General features: G+C 46.6%; 1 pseudogene; it reads right to left on the reverse strand.

The window, feature by feature from the left end:
- Positions 1-5,706: 5,706 nt before the first annotated feature.
- On the reverse strand, positions 5,707-6,995 carry LOC105083062 (mitochondrial nicotinamide adenine dinucleotide transporter SLC25A51-like; annotated as a pseudogene).
- Between the last annotated feature and the right edge of the window lie 3,213 nt (positions 6,996-10,208).

Consider the following 10,208-nt stretch of genomic DNA (forward strand, 5'->3'; position numbering starts at 1 on the left):
CCCTGAGGGAGGCCATGGAGCCCAGATGCTGCCTTCTACCTGGGGCAGGACAGGACTTGGCTGTCCCTGGGGTGGTTTTGCACCTGCCCGCGTCTCCTGGAAACTTCTGCACAGCAGGGCTCCCCTCTGCTGCCACCTTGGCCTTAGCCCTCACGTCCGCCAGGAGAGGGCCTGGACTCTGAGAGAAATCTGGAATCTGGACACGGCCCCTGCCGGTCAGTCTCAGTCCATTTCCTGCGCGTTCAGGCCTCAGCCACCGCCTTCTCCTCTGAGCAGTGAGGCCCAGGGAGAGTCTGGGGGAGGTGCAGGGAGTCGGAAGAGCCAGCAGTTACCGGATACGGCCCATCAGTCAGATGCCCGAGTTCAGAGGCCGGCTGGGCCACGTGCTGGCTCTTGGGCAAGTTTCACGAACCTCATGGTGCCTTCGCTCTCCTCCCAGGAGGGTGAGGGTTTAAGAACTGACTCTGCTGATGTGCTTAGCGGGGGGCGGGGGGCGGTCTCTACTGATCTCTGTGCAAAGACCCAGGGCGGCCTTCGGGGCCTTTGGGGCTCTGGGTGAGGGTTACTCCTCCGTGCTCTTTGCTGCTGGGAGACACCTGGGGCAGGATGAGTTCTCAGAGCTTGGCTGCCATGAGGGCCAAATGAGATCAAGGCCAAGTATTTTCGTCAACAGCCATACAGCTGGCCGTGTTTAATTCCTCCAGACTCTCCAAGTCAGAGTCCCTTTGAAGTGGCCAGTGGATCCACTTCCCAAGTGAGAATCACAGGTGAGGTTATTGGTGTGCTTGTTTGGGTTTGTTTTAATTACATAAAAGATGTGAATGTATTTCATGGACACTCCTGTTATTACCAAGTTATAATCACCGGGAGATGACGGGAAGCCCATCTTCAAAGCCAAGTTCAATTCTAAGCCCATCTCTCTCATTAAAAGGGGAGGAGGTCATTGCAGGTGGAGCACGCTGGGATGGGGAAATCTCACCAGTGTCCCGTGTTTTGTCCACACAGTGAATCTGGGTTTGAAGACCTCTCTCTGGAAGTGTTTCATAATCAGATCGTCCTGGAGGTGTTATCACAGGCTTCGGTCTTTGATGTATTTCTCTTGCTGGACCATGACTTTTGTTGATTTCTCTGTTCCCTTCCCGTGGTCTTTTGTGGCTCATTTGGTGATTGTTCACAGGGTCTTACAGAGCAACTATCCCCCAGTGGCTCTCCTGCCCTGAGAGCTGCTGCTCGCCACCCCCCACCCGACCATTCTTTTCTGGAGTCTCTTTATTCCGATGAGCTATGGTGGTGTTTCCAAAGCTGCCCTGCTTGTTGAACTTTCCTTTAGAATTTGATCATATTTTAATCCTTTCTTGCATTTGAACTTCTCCTCATCAGTGTTCAGTCCGTACCTTCTTTTTATGGTGAATTCTGAAAGAAAAAAAATGGCCCACGAATAGGCTCTCAGAACTCCTCGAGAAACTCTGGCGCAGTCTTAGGTCCTCAGCCGTGTGGTGTTTCACACCCTCTGCTTTGACGAACTGCGCACTCTGGCGGCTTCCAGATGCACTCTTGGGCATCGGTATTTCTGGGCTCACTGGCACCCGTTCAGCCACCCCCTTCAACTTGCCTAAACTTTCCTCAGGTACTTGCATTCTTCGTGGTCTTTTCCGCTAGGTAATGAATGTCATTCATTTCTCTCACTGATAGCGTTAATCCCCGTGGACACTGCCTTCCTGATCAGTGATGTCATCATGGTGTTTCATCCAATGGCCCAGTTAGACATTAACCTCCCCAGAAGAGGGTTTGTACTTGGTTTTTAGGGATTCACGCTGAGGCACTGACCTGTCACCTTCCTCAACCCCAGAGCAGTTCATCTTCCTGAAGCAGCCATTTCTTCCCTGGTTACCTGGGCATCACTACTGCACAAGACAGGAGAGTCGGATTTGAAGGCTAGTGGGGGGAAAGGATCCAGAAGTATTAGAAGCTGGAGAATCATCTCTTCCTGCACAGACTACTCTCTGTCTGGTCTTGGGGCTGGCAACCATGACTACCTTGCCAACACCCAATACTCCTGCTTCAGATCCCCCGGCCACTCGCTCCACAATTCATCCTCAGAATGTCCTACAGGCTGCATGTTCTCCAGTGGCCTGCTCCAGAGGGAATCATCCCCACAACAGTCTTTCCTCCTCCCAGCTCTGGTCTGCCTCTCACTTCCATTCTGCCAGCCCACGGATCCATGCAGAGTCAGGAGATAAACCATATTTTACAAGAGAAGGAAATGGTTGCTCACAGCAGTGGTCTTCAGAGGATCACATTTCGAGTTAAAAGTGGGGTAGACCTTTGAAACGGGCTCCACGGGGCTGTCTTCTCTCCTAGGGTTCCCAATGTCCAAAAGTTCCAGTGAGCTGAGATGAACAGGGGACCTGGGGAAGGCTGTCTGACCCTGCCACCTGAGCCCCAGCCAGTGCCCATGGGCTGAGGTTTCCATGGTGATGGTAAACACACAGGGCTGAGGTTTCCATGGTGATGGTAAACACACAGGGCTGAGGTTTCCATGGTGATGGTAAACACACCTCACCTACTGCCTCTTCCATTACTGCTATGTCGCCTCTCATCCTGTTCCACGCTGAATGTCTAGCTGTGATCCACAGAATAAAGCAGGGGTGGAGCCCTGAGGTTACGGGGCAGACCCTGGGAGGCGCGGCATTGGAGTCAGAACGGGAGCTGGGGGTTCTGCGTTCTGGGGCTTCAGACCTTGGGAGCAGAGCAGCAGTGCCCAGGGGAACCAAGTGTGTAATGGAAAGCAAGAATACAGGCATACTTCGGAGAATCCTGATGTGCATGTGTCTTGGGCCTGCAGAGCTAGGACTGGCTGGAGGGAAGATGGTGCTAGAAGGTTGTCTGACAACAGGGCACTGGAGCCCCAAACACTGCTGCAGGGATAGTGCCAAGGGGACTCAAACATGGGGTAAGAGTAGAAAAAGTACTTTTTGTCATTTTCCAAAATATGGCAATTGTATGTTCACTTGATATTGAGCATCAAATAGCTCTTTATGAAGAACTCTCTCTACTCTGCCTACTCCCAAGAGAAACCATTTTCCACAATTTGAGCTTCCCCTCCCCACCATCCCCCACCGCCCTCAAACATCACCAATTGTTTTATTTTATGCTTCTGCCCTTATATCTCTTCCCTGAGCTCTTGTATTTCTACTTTTGCCTCTTGTTCATAGACACGATTGATTCATTAAGTTTTTAATCTGAAATTTTTGCCCAAGTTTTTTAACTTGCTTTGTGCACTCACTTTCTGGTGAGTTTTCTTTCTCAGCCATTTGAAGTTTTTTAATTTAGTGATTTTGACTAAGTCTTGCATGAATTCCTTTTTGATAACTCTATTTTCTACATCTCTTTTTAAGAATTCATGTTGGGGACAGCCCAGGTCTGTGTCCCAGGCTCTAATACATTTTCTTATAATTTAAAGATTTTGCATATAGTTATTCCTCAACTTAAATAAAATATCTATTATAAATGAGAGGTTATGTAAAATGTATACAGAGTATTAATAAAGTAAATAGCAGTATACCCATCTCTCAGCAACATTACCATTATTTCTGAGGTCTTCTGTGTGCCACAAACAATTATATCTTTTTCTTCACCCTAAGAGTAACCACTATCCTGAATTTTGTTTATTGATCACTTGCTTTTCTTTAAACAGTTTTTTTTTACAGTTGTTTGTATGCTCAAAATTCATTAAGCAGTTTTACATGTTCTTGAAAATATTTGTAGTTCTGCACCATGAGGCTGTTCTAGTTAACTGTTGCTCAACCGTGTCGTTTGACTAACGGTCCCAGAATTCAGTAACGTATGGCTATTAGCGGTTACTCCTCATTGTGTCCCTAGGGGTTGGCTGGGTCTGACTGAGCCAGGTTCAGCTCGTTTGCAGCTTGGATCCAAGCCTGCTCCATGTGGCCCCCATTCTCCTGGGACCAGTGTCTTTCTGAAGCACGCTGTTCACATGGCAAAAGGCAGGAGCAGAAGGGAGCAAGGCCAACCACGCAGACATTTTTAGCCTTGGCTGTGTCGTGCTCACCAACATCCCAATGGCCAAGGCAAGTCATATGGCAGAGACTGAAATCCAGAGATGGGGAAGTCCCCTCTGCCCACCAAACGGCCTTGGAAAAGGTCTGTAACACAACTGCAGGAAGTCACAAATGGAGGTTGTAACTCAATCGACCACAACTTGTATTTGTTATATAGTTTCATCTGGGAACATGGAGATGTACTTTCTTCATTTTAACTGATGGGTAGTACCCATTGTCATGATTATATCTACGGGTCCGTGGGACTGTTCATGGACATCTGAGTTTTACTAACACAAACAAAGCTGCTGTGAGCGCTTGTGCGTGCCTCCTGGGACAGGTGTGGGAGACTTGTTCAACATTAAACTACCACACAGCAAAATAACCCAAAACTTTGAAATAAAGCAAAAAGATGATCGTATGGCCTTTAAATAGGATTCTAAGAGTATTTTTATTAAGCAACCTGGAGATCATCTAACTCTCTCAAGGGTGTAACTTATCAGTGATTAATTTGGTAATGAAGTTTTATAACTTAGTGCAAGGAGAGGTACACTTACAGGAAAATGATAAGTTGTGATGACTTTTGTATTTGGTAAAGATGATAACCCTGAAGGTTGCAGTTTTGTTGTCCTTTGGCACAATAACGTTTTGTATTTAGCAGTTTTTCCTCTAATTATATAAATACTAGTTTCTTATATCCTCACTAAATTGGTTTTGTCATTCTTCTGCTTCCTTCATTAAAGAATTAAATAAAACTTTGACATATGCTCATCATCTATTTGTATGAGAATCATGGGGGTTTTTTTCCTACTGAAGCCTTTAATTTTGAATTTATTGTTGCTTAAGGAAACCAGCTTTGCCCATAATTCACTATACTCTGGACTTAGAACACTAACTTGTATTTGGCCACTTAAGAACGAGGCCAAACTGCATTCATCTTAGGTCCATTCTGTTGATAAATGGTACTTAATTGATTTCTTTCATATCATGTTTGACAAGAACTCATAACTGCATTAATTATGCCCCAAAAGATAAGGGACCCATGGTCATTGAGATGGGCACCTCTGAAAAGATTTGTCAGTTTCCTGTCCCGTTCTAGCCAGATTTTTTAGAACACCCTGGGGAAAGATTGAAATTTCCCAACAATCTGAGATTGCATGTGAGTCTTAACAGCATTAACTGGGAAAACAAGATTCTGAACATGGTACCTAATAGAACCATCCTCTTTGGATAAAAATCATTGACCAAATGAGCACTGTGAGTCACTGGGGTAAGCAGGTGCTCTTTTTATTATTATTATTATTATTATTATTATTATTATTATTATTATTATTATTATTATTTTATTTTTTTTTATTTTATTATTTTTAAGAACTAATACCAAAGACCATCTTTCATTACAATATGTTTATGGTAATTCCATGGAAATATTAATTTCAAGACATTTCTGGGTCAAAGAACTCAGACCCTCACCCAATATAACAAATTTATACAATATTTAAAGGGTAAAAGCTCCTTTTGGTTAAGGGACACTAATTAATGACACCACAAGTACCTGTCCCAGAAAAAGTTGCCAAATCCACTTCTTGGCTCTCTCATTGGTAAGAATGTCCCCTCTGGTACTCAGCACAAGAGGAGCGGGTCTCTACACCAGATGCTGAAGCCTAGATTCAGAGTCCAAGGTGGTGGCCACTGGTGCCTGGGGCTTCAAGTTCTGCTCCTGCCTCGTGTAGCCTTTCTCAGGCTGAGGTGCCGCTGCCACCACCAGCTTTAAATCACTGCACTGATCACATTCTTCAGCACCCAAAACCGCCTAGCAGGCCAGTGCGCCTGGTCCCACACTCAGCTGCGGGTGATCACACACTGGGAACCTTTCACTACTTGCAGCCTCCGGGAGGGGAGCTGCTCCCATCTCCAGTGCCCTGCAGCAGGCCTGCCGTCCAGTTCTCTGGAGCTGGCTCACTCCCAGCGGCGAGCCCAGGGAAGGGGATCCGGGCCTTTGGTGACCTCAAACTCCCAAGACAGTGGTGGCCCTGCTGGACAACGCACCTGATCCTTGAGCCTCGGATCAACAGTTGGACATGGGGCCACAGCGCCCACCCAGAGGCCGGGGTGGACAAAGCCTCCCACCACCACGTAGTTATGCTTCCCAAGAACGTCATTCCAGACATTAGAAAGACTCTGGCTCTCTCGCCTTCACTGCCCGTGGACAGGTCTATGGACACAGCACCCACTTCCGTGATGCCTACAGTGGAGGCATGAGCTTCTGGATGGGACCTCACAGGCAAAAAGAAAGAAAGAAAGAAAGAGAGAATAGAAAGAAAGAAAGGAAGAAAGAAAGAGAGAAAGGAAGAAAGAGAGAGAGAAAAGGGAGAGAGAAAAGGGGGGAGAAAAGGACATTGCTGAATCTGTAGCAGAAAAGAGTACCACGTCTCGATAATACTAATTCCATGGCATTTCAAAGCCATGAAAGCCTGATAAGTGTTTGTAAATTCGTCATGCTGCCTGGGGTCTTGAAGCAATGTTTGAACTCTTTCCAGTGGACTGAGCATCGCTCCTGTTTTTCCTGCAAGTCCTGCTGCGGCCATGCTGTGGGTTGCAAGCTCTGGGCTACCGATACGCTTAGGGGAAGGCAGGGTCAGCCCTCACAGAGACCGAACACAGGGGCCAGGGTGGTTGTCTTTGGGGGCAGGATCCGGCCATACGAGTTTCAAAATCCATGCCGCCTCAACTGAAGTGCTACATCCCGGGCTTTGAGTCCACGCAGCTGTTGCAGAAAGAGGACCTCCTGAAGGGCAGCTGTGGTTGCCACGTCGTGGGAAGCTGAACAGCACTGCTGCATCTCAGCAACGTCTGCATCGTGAGACGACAGGTCTCGTTTTAAAGATGTTAGGATTAGCTCTTTTCATGAGCTTCTGAATTCATCATGTCACTTACGATCTTTCTTCCTCATGAAGGATTTTTTCAAAACCCATCTCCGCAGGTGCCCGGCTCCCTGTGGGAGAGCTGCCCCCCCCCACCTCCCAGGTCAGGGAGCCCCGCAAGCCCCAGAGCCCGCGCCGACAATCATGTTTCTAAAACCTTGAGAATGCCTCTCTGCAGTACCCGTGCCTGACGCTGCCTCCTGGCACACTTTATTTGAGAGACAACCATTGCTTGTCAATGGGTTCCAGCAGACACTGAAAAGCTGAGAAAGTAACAGCAGCTGTTGCTACCCTGACATCTCTATCCTGAAATGGGTCAGAAATAAGAACCCCAGCAAAGTGGGTTTTGCCCACTAGTGGGCATTACTGATGGAAATGGTGTGTCCAGCAAAGTAAACTGGGTGTTAATGGCAGGTTAATTACATGAACTACATGAATTACAGCTACATGAAGAAGCGCCCACTTATTGGCCAAACGTGGCTATCTCAGATGTGGCGTAAAGGCAAGGATCATAGTCTATGACCATAAATCTCTACAATAACCCAGAATCTCTTTTATGCCACCACTGAGCAGCCAAGATGGAGGAAGCCCCTACGTTATATTTTGGACGCTTTTAAAAATATGTATCTTCTTAAAAATATTTTGGTGAGCTTAATATTACTTGAACACAATACCAGCTGTAAGACAGGAATGGTACCTAGTTGTGTTCTGGGTGATTGAAATCCAAGCTGGACTGTCCTACATTTTCAACCAGGAAGGGAATGAGAGCTACTAAAGAATTCTCTGCACCTACTCTCAGCTCTAGTTCCATCTTCAGCAAGACTTATGGATAAGGGCTAGCATAATATGCATTGCTCACTGAACCAGCACAGCCAATCTGGCTAGAAGGGGGCTAAGGGTAGAAAGATTAGTGACCAAATGGATATTGAGAACCATGACTTTATGGATCAAGTTTCTGGCTTCAAGCCTTCTTTGCCAAGAATTTGAGAACTGGTTCCAAGGCAGGGGAGCCATGGGTGGTGTTTAAGCTGGCGAGGGCCCAGGTGGAGCTGAGCCTGAGGGAAGACTGGATGTGGGGGTGGCTTGGAGGCCTGGGGCAGGAGGGGAGGCTGCCTCATCCCTGGGGAGTGGGAGGTTGCTGAGGGCAGCACTCAGGGCTCACTCACCTCTGGAGTTTGCATAATGCCCTGTAAATATTCGCTGATGTGTCTTGGATTGAATTGAATGGAAAAAAAACAGAATGAGACAAGGTGGGATAGAAGTGAACCAAAAATCTAAGAAAGAGGATGACATGGGGCTGGTGGTGGGGCATAGGAATAGAGAGGGGTGCGGTGTGTGGTGACTGGCCTGGGGACGCCAAAGGCAGAAAGGACACACATGAATCAAAAGCCTCTTCCATCCCTCCCCTCCCCCAAAAAAACAGCCAGCTCACAGGTATGACTCGGCACCTTTGTCACTGAAGATACCAGTCAGGGCTCTGACCCGCCTACTTGTCCATTTCAAACTGAAACACTGAATCACAGAATAAATGGAAGAGGAGCCAAAACTGAAGACGCAGATTTCATAAGGAGCTTGCAAGGTGCTCCCCTCCAAGAAGAGGGCGGCATCCTGAGTTGCAAAACCAAACTCCTTCCTTTTAAGATGAGGCATGGGGTCCACAGGTCCTGTGGGAACTTCCCTGGACGAGGTACCCTCCTAATGGGAGAGGAGAGAGAGCCCAATGAGGCTCCAGAGGGCAGCAATATTTGCAGGAAGTAGTTTCTTTGATGGAGAAAAGAGGGCAGCTTCTTCCTGTGATCGGGCGCCCAGCTGCCTGGCACTGTTGGCAAGGTCTGTTCCTCTGGAGTTGGAGCTGCAAAGTTAAAGGTGGATCTTTCCTGGGAACCAGCAATTCTATTCCTAGATTATATATCAGTGTCATTCTCAAATTGCTGAAAACAATTCTTATATAAATAAATAATAAGTGTATATCAAGATTTTATCTAACCCATGAATGAAGGAAGCAGCATAGTGCAAAATTAATTCAACAAGGACATGAGAACTAGTATTTCTATAATCTATTGAGAAAGAAATGCTGAAATAAAACTGTTAAATTTCATACCAAACTAATTACTGGCCCACAAGGCAATAATCTTTTAACACTTTGTCTTACCTCTTTTATTAAATATTTAAAAAATCAATACACCGAACCAGTTTTCTATAGAGTAAGCCTTTAAAATCACAAGGTTATAAAACATTAGAGCCCCAATCAACTGCAAAAGTCAACAAAAATTTCATTCCACAAGAGTCAGATGAACTTCAGGGAGGCTTAATTAAATGTCACATCGTCATCTTCCTATTTTACTTCAAATTTTTGGATAATTATGCTAAATAGTTACATAAACTACAGCAGCTTTTGCACACCTGCCTCATTTACATGCTTTTGGACACATTTACAAAAAAATTGTTCAAAACAGCATTATCTTCATTAGCAACATCTAGAAACCACGGACGTGTTTATTAAGAGAGCAATGGAAAAATAGTCTTCACAATGAATTACTGTATAGGAGGTCGGAAAGCTTCAGGCAGACACTGAGGGTGTGTGGGGCAGCTCGCGTTCACAGGGGGGTGGCACCCAGGCAGGCACGTTGGGCTCCTGAAGGAACCAGGAGAGCTGGTGCCCCATCACAGAAACCAGTGTGGAAAGGAAACATTTGTTTATAGAATCTACACAAAGATAGCTTTCATCATGCCACTCTCTGGCTCCCTAACCCTCTGTGGCTCCCCTGTGCCTTAAGAAAACCACCTTTAGGTCTCATAGAAGACAAATATACCTAAGCCCTCCAAACCAGGTAAAATATGTCAAGTGCCCTCCTTTAAACTGCCCCCAAGCATTCCTGTCTTTGTCCCCAGCTTCTCCCCACCATTCTTGTCTAGACGCTACTGTCATCGCCACTGGAGTTCCAGTCCCTCCTTTCCCCAGCTTCTACCCACCCCTGGGGCCCTCCTCTGATTCTCCAACAGTAGCCCTGTCTGCAGGTCCCATTTGATCCACAGGAAAGGCCCTTTTTGTTCTCTCTCCCGGGACTTTTCCTGCCTTAGGCTTTTCTAATTTCCCTCAGCTCCTGTTCAAGAACTGTTTTTTCCTTATTGACCACACGGTGCCCAATTTGTGCACAGGCCAGTGTAAGTTTCCAGAATCCCCTCGATGGCAGAGTGTGGAACCCGAGGAACAGGCAGTAAG

The sequence above is a fragment of the Camelus bactrianus genome, chromosome 19 (assembly GCF_048773025.1).
Source record: "Camelus bactrianus isolate YW-2024 breed Bactrian camel chromosome 19, ASM4877302v1, whole genome shotgun sequence".
Classification (NCBI taxonomy): domain Eukaryota; kingdom Metazoa; phylum Chordata; class Mammalia; order Artiodactyla; family Camelidae; genus Camelus; species Camelus bactrianus.